Raw genomic sequence first — 26,896 nt, forward strand, 5'->3', positions numbered from 1 at the left:
ATCTTAATAACCTGTCACTGAATCAGCGGTAACCCATCTAACAACTGCGCCAGACACGTCTCATATAGGCGTTGCCGACCGCAGCCACGTATTCTGTCTGTTTACATATCTCTGTATTTGAACACGGATGCCTGTTAGTAATGACTACTAGTTATTCCGAAAGAGACAGATACTAGAATGAGGTGTTTTTTTATGCACCTGGTCTGTGTCTTCGCTGAAACCAATAGAAATACTACATTCTACCATAAAACTCCATTAGAAGTATTGCTAACTGGAACAGAAGGGTTTGCTGTTGTATTTAATCTCCGTACACAAAACTGCGATTTATTTGCGCTTAGTAACTTCTCTCGTCAGTGGAATGGTTGGAGAGTCAATGAAGTTAATGTAAGCCTTCGCTCTACGCGATAAAAGTTAGCGAGCAAAATTATATGCTTGTACAGAGATTTAAATTACACGCATTGCGTCTTTGGTGTAGCAGGCACACACTCCTAACCAAATGGCTCTGAGCACTATGCGACTTAACTTCTAAGGTCATCAGTCGCCTAGAACTTAGAACTAATTAAACCTAACTAACCTAAGGACATCACACACATCCATGCCCGAGGCAGGATTCGAATCTGCGACCGTAGCGGTCGCCCGGTTCCATACCGTAGCGCCCAGAATCGCACGGCCACTCCGGCCGGCTACACTCCTAACCAGAGACATAGTTTGTTGTCTCGTAAAGTATCGTTTTTAAATATTACTTAAGATGCTGCACAGAGTTCATCAGAGCGACATTTACGCCTTCGGAGGAGCCGAGGCAACGTCTTACCCCCTGCTTTGGCTGCAGTATTTAGAAAACTATATGCACAAAACTTACATTACCAAACTCCTCGTCCCATGAAATTTCGAATGTTGTTAGGAAAAGTATATCTTCCCATAAATGAAATATAGTTGCTTCAATATCTCGAGTAAACGAAATGATAGAAGTATTTCATGTGTAGCAAATTACTCTCTTTTTAGTGTAATGTCATTTGCCGGAAATTTAGTTTCGGTACCTAGAAGTCTTTACGCGATGTCTGAGATGTTCTATGCGTGCGATTCAGCCTGTACGTATTTGCGAACGATGAGGTACTAACCCCGTAAAGATCCTAGTATAAATCGGAGGAAAGAACAGTGTTGAACATTAAGCTCCCAAGAAAAGTTGTACGGTGAAAACATAGTAATGGAAAAACTCTTGCAAGAAAGCCAGTCATTTCACAACATGACGCTTGCCATTCAAAGAGCGTTCGCTGAAGGCTGTCGCGTTGAGAACAAATTCTGCGTAGCGGAAAAAAGAAACCGCACGGCGGGATTCACAGATCCGCTTGCGCTGTGGGTCTAGCGGGGAGATACTGGCTGCGGAGCAAACATGTTACGTATGTAGCAGTCACCGCCGGCGCTTAGCTGAGGGCGCAGTCAACGGCATGGCAAGGACCACGGGTACTGCTGTCAGAGTGGAGGTAAGAGAGTGCGCGCTGAAGTCCGATGGGCTTGTTGAAAACAAAAGAAGTGATATAACGTAATGAAAGTACGTGTCAATGTTTAATCCATTAGTCTAGTGCTCATACGAATAAAAGTGGAAGCTTCGTGAGGCTGAAACTTCCTGGCAGATTAAAACTGTGCGCCCAACTGAGACTCGAACTCGGGATCTTTGCCTTTCGCGGGCAAGTGCTTTACCATCTGAGCTACCGAAGCACGACTCACGCCCGGTCTCACAGCTTTACTTCTGCCAGTACCTCGTCTCCTACCTTCCAAACTTTACAGAAACTCTCCTGCGAACCTTGCAGAACTAGCACTCCTGAAAGAAAGGATATTACGGAGACATGGCTTAGCCACAGCCTGGGCGGGGGGGGGGGGGGGGGGGGGGAGGAGGTGGGTAGGAGACGAGATACTGGCAGAAGTAAAGCTGTGAGAGCGGGCGTGAGCCGTGCTTCGGTAACTCAGATGGTAGAGCACTTGCCCGCGAAACGCAAAGGTCCCGAGTTCGAGTCTCGGTCGGGCACACAGTTTTAATCTGCCAGGAAGTTTCATATCAGCGCACACTCCGCTGCAAAGTGAAAATCTCATTCTGGAAACTTCGTGAGGCTGTTTGCGGATGACAGTGTATTTAGGGATGGCAAAAAGTCAAAAAATTGTACCAAAATACAGGAAAATTTGCAGAAGATAAACGCTTGGAGCAACGACTGGCAGTTGACTCTCAACACAAGCAAATGTGAGGCCGTGCAAGTGAGCTGAATGATTCATTAATTTTTTATTATACAGTTGCCAACCAATAAATGGAAAGAATTACAACTGTAAAACATCTAGGAGTGCACGTACGGAGCGACTTAATGTTGAATAACCTAGAAAACTTGTTTTGAGAAATACACATATCAGATTGTGATTCCTCGGAAGGACCGTTAAAATTTCCACAACTAGGAGGTTTGAATGATCACCACTATGCTTGCTCTCCATAAGTGAATTTACTCGGACTTCTATATTTTGTTCTAGCGTCTACATCAACATGGCGTAGGGTATTTCTGGTATCACTGTCTGTCCCCAACCGTCCGTCTTTTATTCCAGAAGGGCTCGTGGGGAGAATGACTGTCGGCAGTCCTCTCCAATTTCCCTGATTCCCTCGCTGTGGACATTTCGCGAGACGTATGTGGTCGGAAGTAGTATGTTGCCAGACTCTTTCTGCAACGTATTCTCTCGGACCTTCAATACTGAATGTCTTCTAGGATCACCACGCCTGTCCTGTAGCGCTAGTTGCTGCAGTTTGTTGAGCCTGTCCGTAACGATCTCGTGCTAGCAAAAGATCCCGTGACGAAACGTGATGCTCTTAATTAGATCTTCTGCTAATGCAACCCAATAAGGGTTCCAGGCTTGTGAGAAATACCCAAGAATCGATAGGACAATGTTTTAAAAGGGTCATTCCATGTAAAATAGCCGTATCTCGGAACATTTTTGTGCTCGAGCATCACGAACTTCGACGAAATTTTATGTGATCATTCGCACGTGTTCCCAATGAACGCTTGCGAAGTTTAACATTCATAGAAGTAATTGACAAGTAATATCTCACTATGTTACACTGGTCAATGGTGACATTGACAGTACCGGCTCAAGAACATGGTTCAAATGGTCCAAAATGGCTCTGAGCACTATGGGACTTAACTTCTGAGTTCATCAGTTCCCTAGAACTTAGAACTACTTACAAGGGGAGGCCGCCAATTGTGAAATTCAGATTCGATTCATACTGCGCATAATAAAAGCTCATGGCCAGAGGTGTAATGTGGCAAAGCACCAAGATGCACTTCTCAGCCGTTGTCGAGAAAATCGACAGTTAAAAGAAACCGTTGCCGTGAAATACTCTCTACGATTGACAATTTTCTACAGCGTCGTGGCGCAGCGGTAAGCGCTCGGGTTGGTAATCCGAAGGTCGCCGGATCGAATCCCACGCCGGCACGGTAGCTCAGCGTGTTCGGTCAGAGGGTTAGCAGCCCTCTGTAATAAAAAAAAACTGAGTTAATCGATCAACAACGAACTTAAACGGATGTCTTACGACGTCCGCCCCGAGCAGATGCAACGAACAAAAGCGAACAAAATGAGATTAAAAAAAAAAATAAATAAAAAATAAAAAAAAATCCCGGCCCATGCACCTTTTTTTATTATTAGTTTTTTTAAATTCAAATATATATATTAATGAATTGCTTATGCATGTTGGTGAAGGCGGATCGCTCTCCAATTGTACCGCCTCCATTTTTCCGTTTGTTTAACAGGGTGTACCAAAGCTCTCCCGTCCGCACTGATTTTCTACGATGTTATAAGTTGCGCTAGGGACCGCATCTACCTTCTTTCGAAGTTAACAGGCAACTACGCTGTTATGCGGCGGCTCGTTTCGGCCCATTCAACATCTGTCCTTCAAGTGTAACGAGCGAGTAACGGAGTTTATATTTCATACCTGCCACACCAAATTTGTGTTCGTGGGGTCTCTATTCAAATTCGAACGTTTGACTTACGCTATACGTATTCGTTTCGGAACATCGTTTCTACGTCTTCCGTTAACTATACGTGGTTAACATTATGAAGACAATTAATAACATTTCTGAAATACAACTTTGTTTGCGGAAAACATAATGATGTTCGAAGTCGCCAGTTTTTCCACGACAAACGACTTTCAACAACTTATTATATGCATAATTGTTGCAACTGATTGCCGGGAATTATATATATATATATATATATATATATATATATATATATATATATTACAAAAAGCAAATACTAAAGAAAAAGAAGTTTGCATGGCCCGGGATTCGATCCGGCGACCTTCGGATTACGAACCCGAGCGCTTACCGCTAAACCACGACGCTGTAGAAAATTGTTAATCGTAGAGAGTATTTCACGGCAACGGTTTCTTTTAACTGTCGATTTTCTAGACAACGGTTGAGAAGTGCATCTTGGTACTTGGCCACATTACACCTCTGGCCATGAGCTTTTATTATGCGCAGTATGAATCGAATCTGAATTTCACAATTGGCGGCCTCCCCTTGTTAAACCTAACCAACCTAAGGACATCATACACATCCATGCCCGAGGCAGGATTCGAACCTGCGACCGTAGCGGTCGCGCAGTTCCAGACTGTAGCGCCTAGAACCGCTCGGTCACTCCGGCCAGCGCAAGATCATGAACCGATAATTCCATCACCATAGTGGTGACATCCGATAGCTGTGCAATATCAGCCACTTGTAGGTTCCCAAGCCAATAATTTGGTTTCTTAATTTATATTCCAAAGACTTGTGATCGTACCTGCTTACTTACGAAGCCATTTGCTAAGTACGTAATTTCTGCTTCTCAAATCTGTAGGAGTATCTCACACAGGCGGCAAGCAAAAAGTAATATCAGTTTTGATTTTAAACTTCTCATTTAGTGAGGTGTTACTTGACAGTTCAGAAATAAAAGCCACATGCAACGAAACACAGAAACAGGTTCGTGCAATGTAGCGTATTATCATGGTACTTTCTCTCAAATTTATCCGTCTTTTTCGGGTATTTTTAGCACATACTGGAAACCTGAACGTAATTTTCTGAATACACGAAAACATGTTACTTTCAATTGTGAATACTTTGAAATGAATTGTAGAAAACTGATTTTCTAAAAGCGTATTTAATGTGATATATTTTTGTAATTTTTACGAAAATTAAGTTTTAACTTATGTTTTAGAAATTTAGAAATCAGTACTTGAGTGAAATTTTATACTGGAAAACCTTATGTCGTTATGTTACTACATGCCAAGTTTCCCGTACGCCATATCTTTAGTCTCTGAGGTATAACAAGCACAACCTTTAATTTTTTTCGTACTATTTCGTCTAAAATATTCTGGGCGAGTATGGCTCGTAAAATTCTTTTCATTGTTATTGTTAAGAAAAGACTTACATTTGCACAAGATGGCGAAATTACATTTTCTTTCAACAAAATATCGCCCGAGATATAACAGTTCAAATTCGCCAAAAATTCGCGAAGTCGGCGACACAAGTGCCTGCACGTCGACCAGTGTTACTTCGACGAATGTTAAACTTTGCCAACGTTCATTGGGGTCATGTGCGAATGATCACATAAAATTTTATCGAAATTCGTGATGGCCGAGCTAGGAAGCGTAGGTGAGTTGACAAAAGCTACGCATTTCATTTACATTTTCCTGAGCTTCTTCCTACGACTCTCAGCTTGGGATCTGCTTTTCCTACAGTTAACTCTATGTGATCATTCTACTCTAGGTCGCTCCTGATACTTGCGAGTTGCGTATTGTGTGTGTATTGAACCGGGGACCTAGAAACGACGGAGAGGCTTCGTCCCGCCGCAGCCCTCAGTGGTTCACAACCCCACAACAGGCCACAGCAGTCCACCCATCCCTCTTCCCCACACCGAACCCAGGGTTATTGTGCGGTTCGGCCCCCAGTGGGCCCATAATTATGTGCATCTGTCCTACGACCGTTCTGTTCGTCGTACCTACCGCTAAGGCGTCAAGTTTCCACTTTCTGCCTCCGCCCAGAGATACGCGAACCGACCACTGCTAGCCAGTGGAATCAGGCTGGCAGCTCAGATGTTGCACATCGGAAACCACATGACAACGAAGTTTCCGGGGGATTTCAACGTCACCAGAGGTGTCGCAGCTTTCGCACTGGTGCCACTATGTCTATGTAGCTTAGAACAACAGCATGAAGCCTGTCGACCGTGGCTACTTGCTTATGGACAGTGACCAGTTCTCCTTATGTCTGCACACAACAAACACAGTCACTATCCATATGGGGCTGACCTCAGCAACAAGTTATCTTTAGGGCTATATCCAAACGTTGAGGAAATAAGAACATGACAGATACCGGAATTTTTAAATTACTTTTAATTTTTACAGTATTTTATTTTTATTTTTACAGTATGATGATAGTCAACATGGACTCTACACCTACTTTTTACTTTTCTGTATAACACCAACAACGAAATTAGGTCATGTTGAGATATTTCTACATTTATATGCATACTGTACAAAGCACCTTGAAGTGCATGAAAAGGGTACTTCGCATATTACCAGTTATTAGGGCTTCTTCCCGTTCCATTAATGTATGGAGTGCGGTAAGTGTCTCTGTGAGTACTGTAATTAGCCCTATCTTGTCTACGCGATCTCTATGTAAGCAATTCTTAGAATAATCCTAGATTCCTCACTCAGTACTACTTCCTGAAACTTCGTTGGCTTTCAGAGGGTAGTTTCCGTCTGCCTTCAAGCATCTGCTAATTCAGTTTTTCTAGCGTCTCTGTGACGCTCTCCCATGAATCTTACAAACCTGTAACTGTTTCTACTACCCTTTGGATACGTTTAATATTCTCAGCACTGCCTACTAGGATTCTACAAACCTGACTGATGTTCTAGGGTGGGTCTCACGATTGTTTATGATCAATTTTCTTTGGAGACCAACTACCTTCCCTAGGCGTCCTACCAATGAACCGAACTGTTACAACTGCTTTCCCTACGTCTGATGCCGTCTGAATTTTCCAGTTCATAACCCCAGAAACTGTTATATCCAGCTATTTATGCGAGTTGACTGATTCCCCTACTACACCCTTTTCATTTCTGAACTTTTAAAGCATGCTGACAGTCAATGCACCAATTTGAAATCCTATGAAGACCTGATTAAATATTTCTGAAGCTTTTATCAGACGGAGTAGTTCATTACAGATAACTGCATCAACTGCGAAAAATTTGAGGCTATTGTTAACACTGCATGCAAGGTCATTAATGCAAAAAATGAACACCAAGGATCCAAACACCCTTCTTCTGAGGTATATTTCAAGTTACTTCTATATCTGTCCAAGACTCTGAATCCTCCCTACCAAGAAATCCACAATCTATTCACAAATATCGCTTGATACTAGCTGCGATCGTACTTTCGATAACAGTCTTCGGTCGATTCGAAAAACTAGCAAACAGTCAAGATTATGAAACTTCCTGGCAGATTAAAACTGTGTGCCGGACTGAGACTCGAACTCGGGATCTTTGCCTTTCGCGGGCAAGTGCTCGACCAACTGAGCTACCCAAGCACGACTCACGCCCCATCCTCACAGCTTTACTTCTGCCAGTACCTTGTCTCCTACCTTCCAAACTTTACAGAAGCTCTCCTGCGAACCTTGCAGAACTAGCACTCCTGAAAGAAAGGATACTGCGGAGACATGGCTTAGCCACAGCCTGGGGGATGTTTCCAGAATGAGATTTTCACTCTGCAGCGGAGTTGCGCCGATATGAAACTTCCTGGCAGATTAAAACTGTGTGCCCGACCGAGAATCGAACTCGGGACCTTTGCCTTTCGCGGGCAGTTTTAATCTGCCAGGAAGTTTCATACGGCGCACACTTCGCTGCAGAGTGAAAATCTCATTCTGGAGTCAAGATTATGTTTAAAAAAAGGTCAAGTCTTTCATGCGTAATGTTCGTCAAAATCATGGGATGAACAATTTACTCCTGATTACAGATGTGTCGTCTCACTCTATCAGAGAAGATTATTATGCCAAAATTGTGGGTATGAACTGCTGGCCATTAAAATTACAACACCGGTAAGGATACCAAATAGAGCGATTTTACATCTGTGCATGTACAAAATATAGGGAAGAATACATAATTAAACTTTGAGATGACTTGAAGGTAAACAAGAAGCAAAATTTGGTAAACAGACCTGTTAACCCTGGTAGTACGAAATTGGCTGGGCACTGATTCGAGCTGAGCTTGGATGGCAGGTAGGGGTACGTCATTCCATGTTGCTGCAACTATATGTCACAGCTCATCAATTGTAGTGATTCATGAATGGTTGCGTGCCATTTTTCGGCAACCCACGACCAAATGTTTTCAATGGACGAGATGTGCAGATCGTGTTGAGCAGGGCAACAGTCAATAACCTTCTGTATCAAGGTGGCCCAGACAGCATGGGTAACACGCAAATTTCAGGTGTAGACAGATAACTGCAAAACCTGTCTATTATTCCTAATTGAAAGAGAGTCCCAGTAGGGGTACAATAGCTTCTTTATTGTCCTTTCCAAAACAAAAAATCTGTTCATCACACTTTATAATTACAAATTAACCGCGCCTCTTCCACGGTTCCAAACAAAATACAGTTCTTTGGATTTGACTCCACCTAACTCCCTGGAGCTGTAGCTAAACAATGAAATGATTAACACTTGAAGAAAGCTCTTTGCCAACACAGAAGCCTACTTCTTGGCGTTCTGCTGTCGTTGTCGATGGTACGTCGACGAGAGCTTAATTGAGGGATTGCAAGCAGTCGGCGCATGAGTCGGCTAGCTCTCCTCGACGGAATCTGGCTGTAGTGATTTTTTCTTTATTGAATTTCAATTCCCCATCCAGGGCGGGCTGGCAGCACCATAGGCGCCAGTCTTCAGCCGAGAGACAGCACATGACAGGAAGACATGTAAAACAACATAAAGGAGAAACATGGCGAAACAGAGATATAAAAAGGGGGAAACATAATGGAAGATAGAATTCAAAAGGTAGTGACTGTAAAAATGGAGATAAAAATCTAAAAATAGTGTACCCAAAAAAACACACACTGTGACAATTAAAAGAACACAAGGCGAAGTACGGCCAGAGCACAAAAGCTGCAACGGGCAGCGTAGCACACAACAATCATGGACAGCAACATTATATACAAGTCCAGCACATGATTAAAATCAGAGCACTTGTAGAACAGCACCGAACACAACACTGACATAGCACACCAACAGTGAAGAACAAACTGAGAGGATCTGCCAGGGGTACAGATATGAGGGAGAAGGGAAGAAAGGGGGGGAATGGGTGGTGTGAGAGGGGGAGGGAGAGAAGGGGATTTGGGGCGGGGGGCGCGCCGAAGGAGGCCAGGGAGGGAAGGACAGGAGAGGGAATCAGCCGAGGAGAGGATGCGGTGGCTCAGGGGGAGAAGGGGGAAGGAGGAAAAACCGCTCTGGGGGAAGAAGGGGAGAGGAGGGGGGCCCTGGGGAGGGGGCTGGAACAAGCCTAGGCTATAGTTGGTAGGAAGGGTAGACGCCACAGTGAAGTTCATTATCCAGGAAGGGGAGGTGCTGGAAATTGCCCTGATGAAGGAGATGGAGGGTGCGGAGGTGGAGAGAGGGAGGGGTACAGCGATAGAGGTGTGGCAATGGGCAGGGGGGGGGTGGTGGAGAGGAAGGAGAACACCAGGGGGTGGGGGGGATCAAGCCTGTGGACAGTGTAAAGGATGCAGATATCGGAGGAAAAGAAGGAGGTGGGGGAAAGGGATGAAGTCATACAGGAGCTGTGTGGGGGATGGAAGGCAGATACGGAAGGCAAGGCGAAGTATGTGCTGTTCTAGAATTTGGAGAGCCTTATGAAAGTGGGGGGCAGAGATCCAGGCAAGACTGGCGTAACAGATAGGATGGAAGATGGATTTGTAGGTGTGGAGGATGGTGCAAGGATGCAATCCCCATGTTCAGCTGGACAGGAGTTTCAGGAGGCGGAGGTGGGAATGGGCTTTCTGCCTATTTCTGGATAGTCAGGAGATGAGGGGTCCAGGTGAGGTGATGGTCGAGGGTGAGGGCAAGGTATCGCAGGGTGGGGATGAGCTACGGGACAACTGTAAATGGTTAAGTAGAAATATTGGAGACGGAAGGAGTGGGTGGTGCAACCTATGATGATTGTCTGGGTCTTGGAGGGGTTGATATGAAGGAACCAATTGTTGCACCAAGTGGTGGTCAAGGTGGGTTTGGAGGGCGTGGCAGGACCATTGAAGGGTAGGATAGAGAGCCAGGAAGGGGGTGTCATCAGCATATTGGAGGAGATGTACAGGTGGGGTTGGCTTGGGCATATCGGCGGTGTACAGGAGATAGAGGAGAGGGAAGAGGACGGAGCATTGGGCAATATCAGCAGTGGGATAAAAGATGCGGTAGTTGGTATCGTGGAGGGTGACATAGGAAGGATGGCTTGAGAGGAAGGAAGCGACCGGACAGTCAAAATTGATAGCCACGGCGTAGGTTTGGAGTTTAAAGAGACTGGGATTCCAAACATGGTCGTAAGCATTTTGGAGGTCGAGGGAAACGAAAATGGCGGAGCGACGGAAGCTATGTTGGGGGGAGAGAAGGTGGACGAGGTTAAGGAGTTGCTCTTCAGCGGAGAAGGGGGGTCAGAAGCCACACTGGGTAAGAGGGAGCAGGTGGTGTTGATTAAGGTGGTGATGGATACGACATGAGAGGATGGATTCGAAGACGTTACTGAAGACGGAGGTGAGGCAGATGGGACGGTAGGAAGAGGCGATGGAAGGGGATTTGCGGGGTCTGAGAAACAAGAGGATGTGGGTAGTCTTCCGCAGGTCGGGGTAGAAGAGGATGACGTTGTATAAATCAGGTTTCCTTAAATAGCTGTTCTCCAGGATGAGACGTGCTGCTCCTAGTAACTCGTGATCGGATGTAGACGTGGTCTTGCGATGCAGACAGCGACATCTTGCTGTTGCTTGGCGAGATACCAGGTGATCAGTAGATCTCGGTGCGCCTCCTGGCAGTCTAGGGGCATACTTGAAAATCCTGCATGACCGTTGCTTTCCATGACTCGCGCGTTATAGCCGTCATATGTGTTGCGGCTGGTGCCTCAGGACACAATAGCAATAATGTCATGGAGACCTCGAAGCCACCAACCATAACACGTCATAAATGCAACGGCTGCTGTCCAAAGTTTTTCTAATCTATTGGGTATACATGTTATATACCCAATGACACTCCATACCATCAACGCGAGCTGGGCCGTATGACGGTAACAAATGCAATCTGCCAATGTTTGCTCTTCCTGGAGTCTGCGCACAAGGATGTGTCCATCGTGATTTTGTATGCAGAATTGGCACTTGTCTGAAGATGACATGGTGCCACTCCTGTGTTCAGTGCTCTCGTTTGGCGCACCGGTGTTGGCTCATGAGTCTCTCTTTTCTGATGCCACTTCAATGGAAATCGCAAGAATAATCGCCGTGTTGACGGACCTTGGTGATCTAGACATCATCTGAGTCTAGGTACTCGTGCAGTGACTGCAAGATCCTGCATGGCCGACTCAACAATATGTCTGTTCTCTCGAGTGCTGCTAGCATGTCACTAAGAGTGGCCCTCCTCAACCCATCGATATGACAGTGGAGGATAGTGTTATCTTGCGTCCGCAAGCCACGTGACACCAGATAACTTGTTGGTATCCCACCATCGGACAGCCTTTATAGGACACCGTGCAGCATCTCGCCAGGGAGAGTGAGTCCCAGACTGGACGCTGAAGTTTCAATATCCGAAGTTTCGGTAGTATATTTCTCCAGGTGTAGAACCTTGCACCTTGTCACAACAACCTACACTGACCGTGCCTGTTGGTAGTGGTGCTGGATCATGAGAGACTGAGTGCTCATCTCGAACCTTCAAGATCGGGACGATCTTTACATTCCCGTCACTGGGACGCTTTTTCTGTTGCTCACACTGCTGTGTATTTCACTTTCTTGTTATGGCTACCTGTGCACCTTGCTCTGCTTGTGCGTGTATCTCCCACAATGGAACACTTGATCACGAGTTGCCCCACTTAAAACTCGTACGTGACGCCGTATGTTCTAGTGTTCGGCACTGCTAACAATTCGAAATAAAATTCGTATTCAGTTAAAAAATGGTCGAGCAGCTGAAGAATCCGAAATGACTTTCTGACCAAGTCAATGACGGTAAACAAGGAAGCTAGAACATGGTTTGCTGGGAAATCGCGATCAGTTAATGAATTGGGGGGACCTCTTAGCGCCTGCCTAAACAGTGCTTTTCGAAAACACTCAGCAGTGTGGCTTCCACTGTTGTGTTATTACCATCACACTGCTGCTCTGTGAACTGTTTTTCAACTTCTGCCCCCTCTCGCTCTTTAGTGGTAGTAACTTCTCTTTTCACATCAATTAGTGCTTTGTTCATTTGTGCTGAATAGTGTCGTAAATTTCTTATTACAAGCCTGCAATTGGTGCTTCTGATGAATGTACGTTTGACTACAGTTGTAGCAGTGTACCAACTTTGATTATTATACAGGGTGTTAGGGGTATGAGTGCAGATATTTTGATCCTTGGTACCTTAATATGTATGCACTGTTGCGTATTGGTTGGTTCTTCTGTGTCTGGCAGTCCTTCCACAAACACGTCATATAATTTACTACCTGATGTTTTCTGCACGGTCGTAATGCACTAATAAGTGGACTATGTCTGCCAGTATAGAATAATCGTTTGCGTACACGTGTCCGCACTTCAACTCTTGACCTGCTACTCAGGGAAAATAATTAATTATTAATGGCTTGCTTTTGCCACACTCCTAGTAGCTATAATTATTAGTCTGCAGGTAAAGTAAATACTGATGTAATACACTCCTGGAAATTGAAATAAGAACACCGTGAATTCATTGTCCCAGGAAGGGGAAACTTTATTGACACATTCCTGGGGTCAGATACATCACATGATCACACTGACAGAACCACAGACACATAGACACAGGCAACAGAGCATGCACAATGTCGGCACTAGTACAGTGTATATCCACCTTTCGCAGCAATGCAGGCTGCTATTCTCCCATGGAGACGATCGTAGAGATGCTGGATGTAGTCCTGTGGAACGGCTTGCCATGCCATTTCCACCTGGCGCCTCAGTTGGACCAGCGTTCGTGCTGGACGTGCAGACCGCGTGAGACGACGCTTCATCCAGTCCCAAACATGCTCAATGGGGGACAGATCCGGAGATCTTGCTGGCCAGGGTAGTTGACTTACACCTTCTAGAGCACGTTGGGTGGCACGGGATACATGCGGACGTGCATTGTCCTGTTGGAACAGCAAGTTCCCTTGCCGGTCTAGGAATGGTACAACGATGGGTTCGATGACGGTTTGGATGTACCGTGCACTATTCAGTGTCCCCTCGACGATCACCAGTGGTGTACGGCCAGTGTAGGAGATCGCTCCCCACACCATGATGCCGGGTGTTGGCCCTGTGTGCCTCGGTCGTATGCAGTCCTGATTGTGGCGCTCACCTGCACGGCGCCAAACACGCATACGACCATCATTGGCACCAAGGCAGAAGCGACTCTCATCGCTGAAGACGACACGTCTCCATTCGTCCCTCCATTCACGCCTGTCGCGACACCACTGGAGGCGGGCTGCACGATGTTGGGGCGTGAGCGGAAGACGGCCTAACGGTGTGCGGGACCGTAGCCCAGCTTCATGGAGACGGTTGCGAATGGTCCTCGCCGATACCCCAGGAGCAACAGTGTCCCTAATTTGCTGGGAAGTGGCGGTGCGGTCCCCTACGGCACTGCGTAGGATCCTACGGTCTTGGCGTGCATCCGTGCGTCGCTGCGGTCCGGTCCCAGGTCGACGGGCACGTGCACCTTCCGCCGACCACTGGCGACAACATCGATGTACTGTGGAGACCTCACGCCCCACGTGTTGAGCAATTCGGCGGTACGTCCACCCGGCCTCCCGCATGCCCACTATACGCCCTCGCTCAAAGTCCGTCAACTGCACATACGGTTCACGTCCACGCTGTCGCGGCATGCTACCAGTGTTAAAGACTGCGATGGAGCTCCGTATGCCACGGCAAACTGGCTGACACTGACGGCGGCGGTGCACAAATGCTGCGCAGCTAGCGCCATTCGACGGCCAACACCGCGGTTCCTGGTGTGTCCGCTGTGCCGTGCGTGTGATCATTGCTTGTACAGCCCTCTCGCAGTGTCCGGAGCAAGTATGGTGGGTCTGACACACCGGTGTCAATGTGTTCTTTTTTCCATTTCCAGGAGTGTATTTTTCAGTACGCTGCCCTGTGTCACCAATAAAAAATATCCGCACTTACATCCTTAACAACCTGTATATTATAAATAAATACTTATGTAATGACGGATAAATTACATCCTTTCTTTTATTTTTGTATTCCGTCTCTACTTTCTGCAAATTGGTCTGGCAGCACTAGTCGAGGGATCCCGACCAACGCGAGCAGCAGTGTCGTGGAACGACAAACCACAATCTCGAAAGGCGATAATCGACTTCCGACTCGAACAGATACACGTTTCTCTCTCTCATGAGGGAGATACACAATTTTCTCACAAACAATGAAATTGAAACACGATTTATGAAACACAAATTCTCTCCGTATTCTTCCGTTACATACAAAATTAGCATGATGTTAATGCTGCCTGTTTTTCGCAGTTGCGCTAAAATGCTAATTAAAAAAATGTTGAAATGAGTGTGAAATCTTATGGGACTTAACTGCAAAGGTCATCAGTCCCTAAGCTTACACACTACTTAACCTAAATTATCCTAAGGACAAACACACACACACACACACACACACACACACACACACACACACATACCCGAGGGAGGACCTCCGCCGGGATCAGCCGCACAGAAATGCTAATCATTTGCACATCCAAGCATGTAGTATACCTGATGACATTTGAGGTTTGTTGTGTGCCATCCTCTTGGAAATGAAACGCGACTTGGACTGTGTCAAGATTAGTTATCTCATTATTTTATGTTATTGATTGTACTTCCACTGACGTTATGTCTGAAACCATTGAACATAGATGTTGCCATCGTGGAAGACAGGAGTGTGTGCAGCATGCACTTCACGAAGAATTACAAGAAAAAGTAATGCTAAGTCACTGAGAATGTTGAAATAAACATTCTACTTCAGATAACCTGCATGCATTAGTCCAGGTAATAGCATGAAAAACGGCGGCCGGCGTTTCAGTCTGGAGCCGCGCGACCGCTACGGTCGCAGGTTCGAATCCTGCCTCGGGCATGGATGTGTGTGATGTCCTTAGTTTAGTTAGGTTTAAGTAGTTCTAAGTTCTAGGGGACTGATGACCTCAGATGTTAAGTCCCATAGTGCTCAGAGCCATTTGAACCAATAGCATGAAAACCACCTACATCAACTCCTATCGAGTGACTACATCCTCATCTACATCTACATCTACATGGATACTCTACAAATCACACTTAAGTGCCTGGCAGAGGGTTCATCGAACCACTTGCATAATAATTCTCTATTATTTCAATCTCGGACAGCACGTGGAAAAAACGAACATCTATCTATATCTTTCCGTGCGAACTCTGATTTCCCTTAGTTTATTATGATGATCGTTTCTTCCTATGTAGGTCGGAGTCAACAGAATAATTTCGCATCCGGAGGAGAAAGTTGGTGATTCAAATTTCTTTAGAATATTCCGCCGCAACGAAAAACGCCTTTGTTTTAAATCCTGTATCATGTTAGTGATACTCTGTCCCCTATTTCTCGATAGTACAAAACATGCTGCTCTTCTTTGAACTGTGTCAATGCACTCCGTTAATCCTATCTGTTAAGGATCCCTTACCGCGCAGCGTTACTCCAAAAAAGGACAGACTAGAGTAGTGAAGGCAGTTTCTTTAGTAGATCTGATGCACCTTCTAAGTGTTCTGTCAATAAAACAGGGTCTTTGGTTTGCCTTCCCACAACATTTTCTACGCGTTCTTTCCAATTTAAGTTGTTCGTAACTGTAATTCCTAGGCCTTTAGATTTGACTGATTTGTCGTGTAATCGAAGTTTAATGGATTCCTTTTAGCACTCATATGGATGACCTCGCACTTTTTGTTATTTAGGGTCAATTACATATTTTTGTACCATACAGATACCTTTCACAAATCGTTTTGAAACTTATTTTGATCTTCTGATGATTTCTGTAGACGATAAACAGCAGCAGCGTCTGCAAACAACCCAAGACGGCTACTCAGATTGTCTCCTAAATCGTCTATACAGATAAGGAACAGCAGGAGACCTGAAACACTACCGTGGGTAACGCCAGAAATCAATTCTGTTTTACTCGATGACTTTCCGTCAATTACTACAAAGTGTGACCTCTCTGACAGAAAATCACGAATCCAGTCGCGTAACTGATACGACATTCCATAAGCACGCAATCTGACTACAAGCAGCTTGTGAGGTACAGTGTCAAAAGCCTTTTGAAAATCTAAAAATACGGAATCAATTGGAAATCCGCCCGCATCTCGTGGCCGTGCGGTAGCGTTCTCGCTTCCCACGCCCGGGTTCCCGGGTTGGATTCCCGGCGGGGTCAGGGATTTTCTCTGCCTCGTGATGGCTGGGTGTTGTGTGCTGTCCTTAGGTTAGTTAGGTTTAAGTAGTTCTAAGTTCTAGGGGACTGATGACCATAGATGTTAAGTCCCATAGTGCTCAGAGCCATTTGAACCATTTGAATTGGAAATCCATTGTAAATAGCACTCACCACTTCGTGTGAGTAAAGAGCTAGTTGTTACACAAGAATGATGTTTTCCAAATCCGTATTGGCTAGTTGTTACGCAAGAATGATGTTTTCCAAATCCGTAGGTTTAAGTAGTTCTAAGTTCTAGGGGACTGATAACCACAGCAGTTGAGTCCCATAGTGCTCAGAGCCATTTGAACCATTTTTAAGTGCGGATATTTTTATTGGCTGTGTGTCAATCGTCCATTCTCTTCGATGTAATTCATAATGTTCGAACACAATATACATTCCAAAATCCTGCTGCATATCGAAGTTAATGATATGGGTCTGAAATTTAGTGGATTACTCCTACAACCTTTCTTCAGTATTGGTGTGACCTGTGTAGCTTTCCAGTCTTTGGGTTCAGATCTTTCGTCGAGCAAGGTATGGAGCTATTCCGTCAGCATACTCTAAAAAGAACCTAATTGGTATACAGTGTGGACCGGAAGACTTGTTTTTATTAAGTGATTTAAGTTGCTTAACTCCTCCGAGGATATCTGCTTCTAAGTTACTCATGTTGTGAGCTGTTCTTTATTCGAATTCTGGAATATTTACTTCATTTTATGTGGTGAAGGAATTTCGGGAGGCTATGTTTAGCAACTCTGCTTTAGCAGCACTGTTATCGACAGTATTTCGATTGCTATCGCGCAGAGAAGGCACACACTGTGGCTTAAACATCTCGTTGGATCGTCAGTGCACTCGCCGCTTTCTGCCATATGACAAGGGGCAAAATTTTTACTCGCTGGACCACACAACACGTCTCCAATCAGTTATCGGTACTGTCCAGTTCCCCTGTTGTTTGGCCCAATGAAGACGTACAGCATTGCTTTCCACTGTGAGCAACGGCCTTTTGCGAGAAACCCCGCTGCAAATGTCCAAAGCATGCAGTTTCCTTCTTCGTGTTCACAATCAAGGTGATTGGAGACCTGCATTCACTGAGAGCAACGGCTTTGAGATCGGTTGTCGTTGACAAGACCGATCTCTTTCCCGTCACAGACGATCCTTTTGCTACCACTTTTCTTACGCTGTATTCCATGGCTGCCAATGGCTAACCATTCCTTGTGCACACGTTAGAGACTCCCCATTCATACGCCAACACATTGAGCAAACTGATTCGCTGTGTGGTCATGGACACATCCAAACACGATAGTTGCTTGCTGTCATTCAGTCATGTCTCCACGACGATCCATCTTACCAGCACTGATTCTATTCAACCGACTAGCACTTACGCACCACTTACTGCTATGACTTACATCAGCAGTGGAGAGCACATGATCGTTTGGTACCATTTCTGAGTGATGAACAACACTCTAGACCACCAAACCATTCAATGTGCTCTTTTGTTTTGAGGCATGACTATTTTTTTGTATTGTGAGTTTATATGGGCTTACACTACTCGCCATTAAAATTGCTACACCACGAAGATGACGTGCTACAGACGAGAAATTTAACCGACGGGAAGAAGATGCTGTTATACGCAAATGATTAGCTTTTCAGAGCATTCACACAAGGTTGGCGCCGGTGGCGACACCTACAACGTGTTGGCATGAGGAAAGTTTCCAACCGATTTCTCATACATAAACAGCAGTTGACCGCCGTTGCCTGGTGAAACGTTGTTGTGATGCCTCGTGTAAGGAGTAGAAATGCGTACCATCACGTTTCCGACTTTGATAAAGGTCGGATTGTAGCCTATCGAGATTGCGGTTTATCGTATCGCGACATTGCTGCTCGCGTTGGTCGAGATCCAATGACTGTTAGCAGAATATGGAATCGGTGGGTTCAGGAGGGTAATACGGAACGCCGTGCTGGATCCCAACGGCCTCGTATCAGTAGCAGTCGAGATGACAGGCATATTATCCGCATGGCTGTAACGGATCGTGCAGCCACGTCTCAATCCCTGAGTCAACAGATGGGGACGTTTGCAAGACAATAACCATCTGCACGAACAGTTCGACGACGTTAGCAGCAGCATGGACTATCAGCTCGGAGACCATGGCTGCGGTTACCCTTGACGCTGCATCACAGACAGGAGCGCCCGCGATGGTGTACTCAACGACGAACCTGGGTGCACGAATGGCAAAACGTCAGTTTTTCGGATGAATCCAGGTTCTGTTCACAGCATGGTGATGCTCGCATCTGTGTTTGGCAACATCGCGGTGAACGCACATTGGAAGCATGTATTCGTCATCGCCATACTGGCGTATTACCCGGCGTGATGGTATGGGGTGCCATTGGTTACATGTCTCGGCCACCTCTCGTTCGCATTGACGGCACTTTGAACAGTGGACGTTACATTTCAGATGTGTTACGACCCTTGGCTCTACCCTTCATTCGATCCCTGCGAAACCCTACATTTCAGCAGGATAATGCACGACTGCATGTTGCAAGTCCTGTACGGGCCTTTCTGGATACAGAAAATGTTCGACTGCTGTCCTGGCCAGCACATTCTCCAGATCTCTCACGAATTGAAAACGTCAATGGTGGCCGAGCAACTGGCTCTTCACAATACGCGACACTACTCTTGAAGAACTGTGGTATCGTGTTGAAGCTGCATGGGCAGCTGTACCTGTACACGCCATCCAAGCTCTGTTTGACTCAATGCCCAGGCGTATCAAGGCCGTTATTACGGCCAGAGGTGGTTGTTCTGGGTACTGATTTCTCAGGATCTATGCACCCAAATTGCGTGAAAATGTAATCAAATGTCAGTTCGAGTATGATATATTTGTCCAATGAATATCCGTTTATCATCTGCATTTCTTATTGGTGTAGCAATTTTAATGGCCAGTAGTGTAATATCGACTATGGAGCTCAAGTGGTCTGTCTGATCGAAACTGGCGGTAAATAAAAAGCTTTTTTTATTTCTTGAAGTAACAGCTCCTCCTGGTGACGAAACGACAGCTCCTCCTGGTGACCTGGACGTTTAGAAGCTGTATGGCACCACCTACACAAAAGGTATATAAGATTTGTTTGTTGCTAGGTTTGAGTAGCAGCAACATGTAGGCAGTGGTGCAGAGGTCTCTGCGCAGAGCCGCAGCCTGACACCGTGTGTCGACAGGTGCTGGTGTTGGCCGCGATGGTGGTGGTCGTGGCTCTGACGACGCCGGCGACCTGCCAGCGGTTTGGCGCCAATCCAGGACGAGTGCGTTGCCCGGTCTGCAGGCCAGTGGACCGGCGCCAGTGCGCCTCGCTGGGGGGCGTTGTCGTGGTGCCTGGAGGGGTCTGCGGCAAGTGCCCCATCTGCAGGCTCGTCGGCTAACGACGTGGCAAGCCTTCACTGGCGCTAAACATTCTCCTCTTCAAGCACGTGAGTTTACGAACCTGTCAGTTCTTTTTCGTATGATTTATATAATGAAACACAGCACTTATCTTGCTATGCAGTCGCCTTTTTGTGGTTTTACTGCAAATGGAGAATTGGAAAACATAAATCCTCTGATTCTTGCTTGCTAATGTTAAAATATGATTTTTTTTGTCTGTCAACTTACAGATATTGTGCCTCTTTCATTGTTGCAGAAACTCACTCACACACACACACAAGCACAAATTACATCACTCACATTGTTTATGTGAAATCAAAATACGGGTCAAAGATATTACGACAGTCTGGCTTCCCAGAGAGTTTAGATACTGACAGAGGTGTTCCATTTTTCGTGGATTGCATTATTATCTACAAAGTGCGAACTCTACTGACTATTTAAATAACCGAATACGTTTTGTATTCCATTCTTTGTTGCAAATATTGAGTGAAATGTGTGAAAGAAAGAAAGTGTCTATCAATTTGTTGTAGCTATTAAATGCAGGAGAAACATTTGAAGAAATAAAATCTTTCTTGCTTTTTGTGGCGTACAAAAATTTTCAGTTCATCCATTAAATTGATTGTATGTGATTTCTGCACATGATGAAGTATCTTAAGATCTTGTCTATGTTTGTGAATGAGTGTCCGGTGCTTTCATGTATAGTGCTGCGGCTTATTTTGTAAATTTATTGTGCGTGTACCCTTTGATTTGTTCAGTGTGTTGAGATGAAGGGTCCTGCCTGTGTGTCCCATGTAGGAGACTGAGGAACTTTTGCATATGATTTTGTAAGTTAAAGAGTCTGAGAATTTTAAGGGTTCCATACCTCAGTCGGTAAAAACGGAAATCTTATAGGACCACTTTGTTGTCCATCTGTCAATTCGTCTGTCTGTTTGTTTCTTCTCCGAAACGGGTAGAGATGTCAAGTAGAAATTTTGGAATTTACGTCAAATACCAAGGTCTACGGTACCATGGCGGTGTAAGAAAATTAAGTTTCTGAATCAATGCAATAAAAGATACGGTCCTTATGTCATTAAATCTTGATATTTGCAAACTCATTCATCAAAACCTACAGACAATCAATCTAACAGGGTATTTCCGTACGAGCGTGAAAAGATGTAACAGGACGTAGAGAATGCTCCATTGATCAATTTGAGGTAGGTAACCTCCGGTCGTAGAAGCCAGGTTAAGGAGATGTGGAAGTAAACTTGTCTACCGCTTTGCCTATGATTGTTTTCCAGCTTATTTACAACTAACATGCGTACAAGTTTGCATGTACTGTGCTGCTTATTTTCATGTACATTCTTTATTTCCTGCAAGGAAACAAGGAGGACGAGCCTGAGTACCGGGATGTCATGATACAGATTTTGTTTATTTTACTTGTCCATAAGATGGCTCTGTTGTATCGAATTTACATTGTTCCATGACAGAACGTGCTATGAATCTACGACAGACCATTCATTACTCAGTGCTATTAAGAGATGTATAGAACAATACGATGGAGCAGTGCCGGTACAGTATTTCCTGGTTGCTGGATTGGAAGAGGATGTCACATTCCGTGGCCTGCGAGGTCTCCTGACCTGAATACCTTCGATTATTTCCTATGGGGATATCTAAAGTCTCTTGTGTACGAGATCCCAATGGATACGGAGATGGAATTAGTTGCCAGAATTGCAGCTGCCTGTGATGTGATACGAAACACACCAAGGATATTTGTCAGGGTTTTGTCTGTGAGAGAAGACAAACACTCGGGTCTAACGTCATCAAGCAGAACTCTGGAAATGATCGAGAACGTGGGTAAAGTGATCTACGAGGACAGAAGGTACACAATCCATGATGTTCCGCGAAATCGATGGAATTTCGTATTATGTCAAAGCATTCTAGCTGATTGATTGAACTTGAGAGAAATTGCAGCGAAGTTCGTTCCTTGTATTTTGAATACTAACAAGGGAACCTCCCCACCGCACCCCCCTCAGATTTAGTTATAAGTTGGCACAGTGGATAGGCCTTGAAAAACTGAACACAGATCAATCGAGAAAACAGGAAGAAGTTGTGTGGAACTATGAAAAAAATATGCAAAATACACAAACTGAGTAGTCCATAGACAAGATAGGCAACATTGATGACCGCGTTAGCACAGGAGCGCCGTGGTCCCGTGGTTAGAGTGAGCAGCTGTGGAACGAAGGGTCCTTGGTTCAAGTCTTCCCTCGAGTGAAAATTTTATTTTTTTTTATTTTCGCGAAGTTATGATCTGTCCGTTCGTTCACTGACGTCTCTGTTCCCTGTAATAAGTTTAGTGTCTGTGTTTTGCGACCGCACCGCAAAACCGTGCGATTAGTAGACGAAAGGACGCGCCTCTCCAATGGGAACCGAAAACATTTGATCGCAAGGTCATAGGTCAACCGATTCCTCCACAGGAAAACACGTCTGATATATTCTATACGACACTGCTGACGGCATGTGCATCACATAACAGGAATATGTTGTCGACCCACCTAGCTTGCACACTTGGCGAATGGGTAAAAAGATTCTTCTACCTTGCCTGATTTAGGTTTTCTTGTGTGTGTGATAATCACTCCCAAAAAGTGATGAAAACATAAGAGTTTGTCAGATAATAATTGTCTGAAAATAAAAAATTAAACTTTTCTCTCGAGGTAATACTTGAACCAAGGACCTCTCGCTCCGCAACTACTCACACTAACCACGGGACCACGGCGCTCCTGACTGCATACCGTCGTTGAAGTTGCCTATCTTGCGCATGGACTACTCAGTATGTATATTTTGCTTATTTTTTTCATAGTTCCACACAACTTCTTCCTGTTTTCTCGATTGATCTGTGTTCAGTTTTTCAAGGCCTATTCACTGTGCCAACTTATAACCAAATCTGAGGGGGGTGCGATGGGGAGGTTCCCTTGTAAGCAACATGACCATCGAGTTCACCTGTGAACGGAACTGCAAAGAACACTCAGGATGATCTAGATTTCCTGTAGGAGGCCATGACTGCCTCTGAATCATGGGTGTACGTTTATGACCATGAAGCAAAACAGCAACCTTCGCAGCGAAAGACATCATCCTTTCCGGTGCCGTCAAAAGCGCGAGAAGTTCGTAGCAACGTCAAGTCAATGTTAATGATTATTTTGGCGTTTATCGATTTGTCCATAAGGAACATCTTCCAAGCAGTCGGACAGTCACATGTAAGATACACTGTGATGTTGTGAGGAGACTGAGGGAAGGTGTTAAACGCAAACGGCTCGAGAGATGGGAGAAAAAAGCCTGGTTGCCTCTTGTCGATGATGCACCTGCCCACACCTCGCTCATTGTGAGGGCATTCCTGGCGCAATAGCAACATGACAACACTCCCCCAAGGCACCCTATTCTGCTGATATGGTCCCTTGCGACTCCTTCCTCTTCCCGAAAATGAAACTAGAGGCGAAAGGACGGTCTTTTAGCTTCATAGCAGAGATTCAAGCGGAATCGCAACTACTTTTGAACACGGCTCAGCCAGCAGACTTCCACCACTGCCTCCAACTATGGGACAACCGCTGGAAGCGTCGCAGACAAGCGCGAGGGAGTTATTTTGAAGTTGACGGGCGTAAAGGAAGCAGGGAGGGAGGTGACAGGGATGTCATGAGTTTAGCAACAGGTTTCTTGCTAAAAATATAAAACGTATAATCATGTAAAAATTGTTGTTAAAATTCTAGTAGTGTAGAACAATGGGTATGTAAAATGTAAAAGGCATAAAATATTAAAGTTAGAAAATGGAGTGAGGGAAATTAAGAGCGGCGAAAGAAGGCAAGGGATGGGGGACGGAGGAATAGTGGCAAGGATGCTATTCTTTAACAACAGAGGGCCTTATACTAAAATTGCAAAAAGTCAATACGTAAAATACTAGAATGGATATGTAAAACTGTACGAGAAGGGGGATGAAATAGAAATCATAAAAGTAGAAATAAAGTACCGAAAACTGAATTAGAATCTCAAGATGTTAAAAGTGTGAACCTTCGAAAGGATAAAAGTATAAGATCTTGCTTGAAAGTATAAAAATAAAATGGTATAAATTTTTTTTGTTAAAATATCAGTAGTATAGGCCTAGAACAATGGATGTGTAAATAGTGAAAGACATAAAAATCGTCAAATTATAGAACGGGATCTACGCGAAGGATCTTGAACTGCATGAAGTGTCATTAAATATAAAAAAGATTTTAAAAATATTAAAAGTATAAAACCGTAAAAAGTAAAAAAACAATAAATTATAACCATGAAAGTATGTGCAGCAACTAAAGTTACAGAGAACAGGGTGTGACAATTTTGATAACTGCACTTGCTTCTGCGTGGTAGCTTTTTACGGCGCGCAGTTTTGCAGTATGTACGGAAGACACTCTGCCCGTCGGCCTGCTTCTAGGACGGTGAGTGAGCCGATGTGCTGCCGCTGTCCCTTCTTGCTGTGTAGCGCTGCTGATCACACGTGCGCCGCGGTGAGGTGGACGATAGGAAGATGCTTTCCAAGTTTATAAAAAACGCACGGTTAATAAAATAATTCTGCTGATTTTAATGCGTAGCCGGACTCTTGCTCACGGTGTGTAAAAACCTATCTCCCACCATTGTCAGAAGGTTTTTCTTAAGTTTATTGCTCAGCACTTCCAAGTACTAATCACTGGTTCCGACAGCACGCTTCGATGTTAGTAGGGCTCACCAAATGCTGTTTTATTATCGTGAATTGATGCGTGCTCTCTGAAGCGTATTTTAAATACCACCCCCTCCCTGCTTCCTTTACCCTTCCCCAATACGTCTTACTGCATTTCCCCTTCCTCTCCTCTATCCCCCTCTCCCCTACCTCCAACACGTAACTCTTTAAAAACTGACCGCAGTTAAAAAACACAGTGGTTCGGAGTAGACAAGACGGCTTGCTGGCTCAAGTACTTAAATAAATTCTACATTTACTTCCAAATATTTATTCTACTTGTAGTAAAATATTAGATGGTATATATTTAGTTTTACTTTGTTTTAGATCTGAAGATGATCTTGAGTGATCTAAACCTGCAATATAATAAAAACGAACAACTGTGATGAAACAACAAATGCGAATTATCTTAAATTGCCGGCCGGGGTGGCCGATCGGTTCTAAGCGCTACAGTCTGGAACCGCGCGACCGCTACGGTCGTAGGTTCGAATCCTGCCTCGGGCATGGATGTGTGTGATGCCCTTAGGTTAGTTAGGTTTAAGTAGTTCTAAGTTCTGGGGGGCTGATGACCTAAGATATTAAGACCCATAGTGCTCAGAACCATTTGAACCATATCTTAAAGTAAAGAAATAGTTTTCACATAAATGATCTGTGACACACAGGTTATAACATGTAGGGACGTCTTCAGCTCATGACATCAATCTTTTATCATCTGAAATCTAATGCGTCGTATCTGTATTCGTTCGAGTGTCTAACTCATTTTAAGAAAATTGTGGAGAGGGACGGTTTACCAATCAAGTCGCAAGAATTAGAGGCTAGTGTCGTTTATGGTAGCTTAAACTACCCTATTTGTCGCGCAGTTATTGCAGGAGTAAACATCGCTTTCGTCGTTTATTAACTTGCTCACAATGATAGTAAAAACACAACGGAAAAATAATGAATCTTCGATACCACGCCCCTTTTTTCAGCATAGACTACTACTTTAGTGTACGGACAGCACGACCGCAACTTTTGGGAAAATCCCGATGTGCCTTTTTTTCAGCTTGGATTACTACTTTAGTGTACAGACAGCACGGCTGCAACTTTTGGGGAAATCTAGACTGTCATTGACAGTACTCGTCTTTTCAGCTAACATTTTCCTTATTTACAGACTGTGCTTAACCTCTCGACACAAAGCGGCTCTGACTTCGTCCAGAAACAATCAATACTACATCACTAAACAGCTTACAGGATTGCAGCTGCGTGATGTCTTCGCTAGTCGCCGATATTTCGACTGGGGCACTCCACGTCATTTTCAAGCCACAGTGTGTTCACCTGTCGAAATAACGGTGATTGTCGAAGACATCATCCAGCTGCATTCCCGGAAGTTGTTCAAATATTTTGTGCGCCTGCAGAAACTCAAATTTCACAATACCATATCGTGCTACGTAACTAGAACTTGTCTTAATGTTTCTGTTTCTAATTTTTTCAGACACAGCGAACCTGAGATGAAACGGCTCCGCACAGGGTGATCTAAGGAGCACGAAAGAGAAGAACAGTAACATCTCAGCTACAAACCAAATGTTTCCCAGACAGACTGATTGTAGTAAAAACATTAATAAACCTGTTTTGCGCAACTCTATTTGCAATCATACGTCTTGTTCGCAGCTTTGGCATTATCAGTGTAAAAAAATCTTTTCACAATAAGTAAAAGTTAATGAAAACACTACGTCATTTGTTTTCATAAAAAAAAGCAATGCTACAAAGCTCAAGAAGTAAGTGATTCTGTAGCAGACTACTCTGTTATTCAGTACAACTAACTGTGATTCTTGTATTCCTGTACGTCTCCATTGCTTCAGGCATTTTTATAATTAATACGGCCAGTTGTTGTTTATTTATATTGCATAACGAGTTACGAGTGGGTAATTACTCACCTTCAGATGCCCGGAAGATGCGTTTTTACACGTGCTTGTCCATTGCGTGAAAATAAAGAGTAAAGACTAGTCTCGGAGAATTTTAATCAAAAACTCATCAGCTATGAGAGGCAAATACGTTACTTCACTTACGATTCGTCTGGTGCAATTGCGCCTATAGAAGGCGGTAATACAACACTTAGCTCCTCCAA

General features: G+C 44.6%; 1 long non-coding RNA gene across 1 annotated transcript; it reads left to right on the forward strand.

Annotated features, from left to right (window-relative positions):
• Positions 1–1,365: 1,365 nt before the first annotated feature.
• Positions 1,366–26,413, forward strand: LOC126234759 (uncharacterized). The gene is made up of 3 exons (XR_007544770.1): positions 1,366–1,481; positions 19,877–20,125; positions 26,264–26,413. It is a non-coding gene; the product is annotated as an uncharacterized LOC126234759 (long non-coding RNA).
• Positions 26,414–26,896: the final 483 nt, after the last annotated feature.

The sequence above is a fragment of the Schistocerca nitens genome, chromosome 2 (genome assembly GCF_023898315.1).
Source record: "Schistocerca nitens isolate TAMUIC-IGC-003100 chromosome 2, iqSchNite1.1, whole genome shotgun sequence".
NCBI lineage: Eukaryota > Metazoa > Arthropoda > Insecta > Orthoptera > Acrididae > Schistocerca > Schistocerca nitens.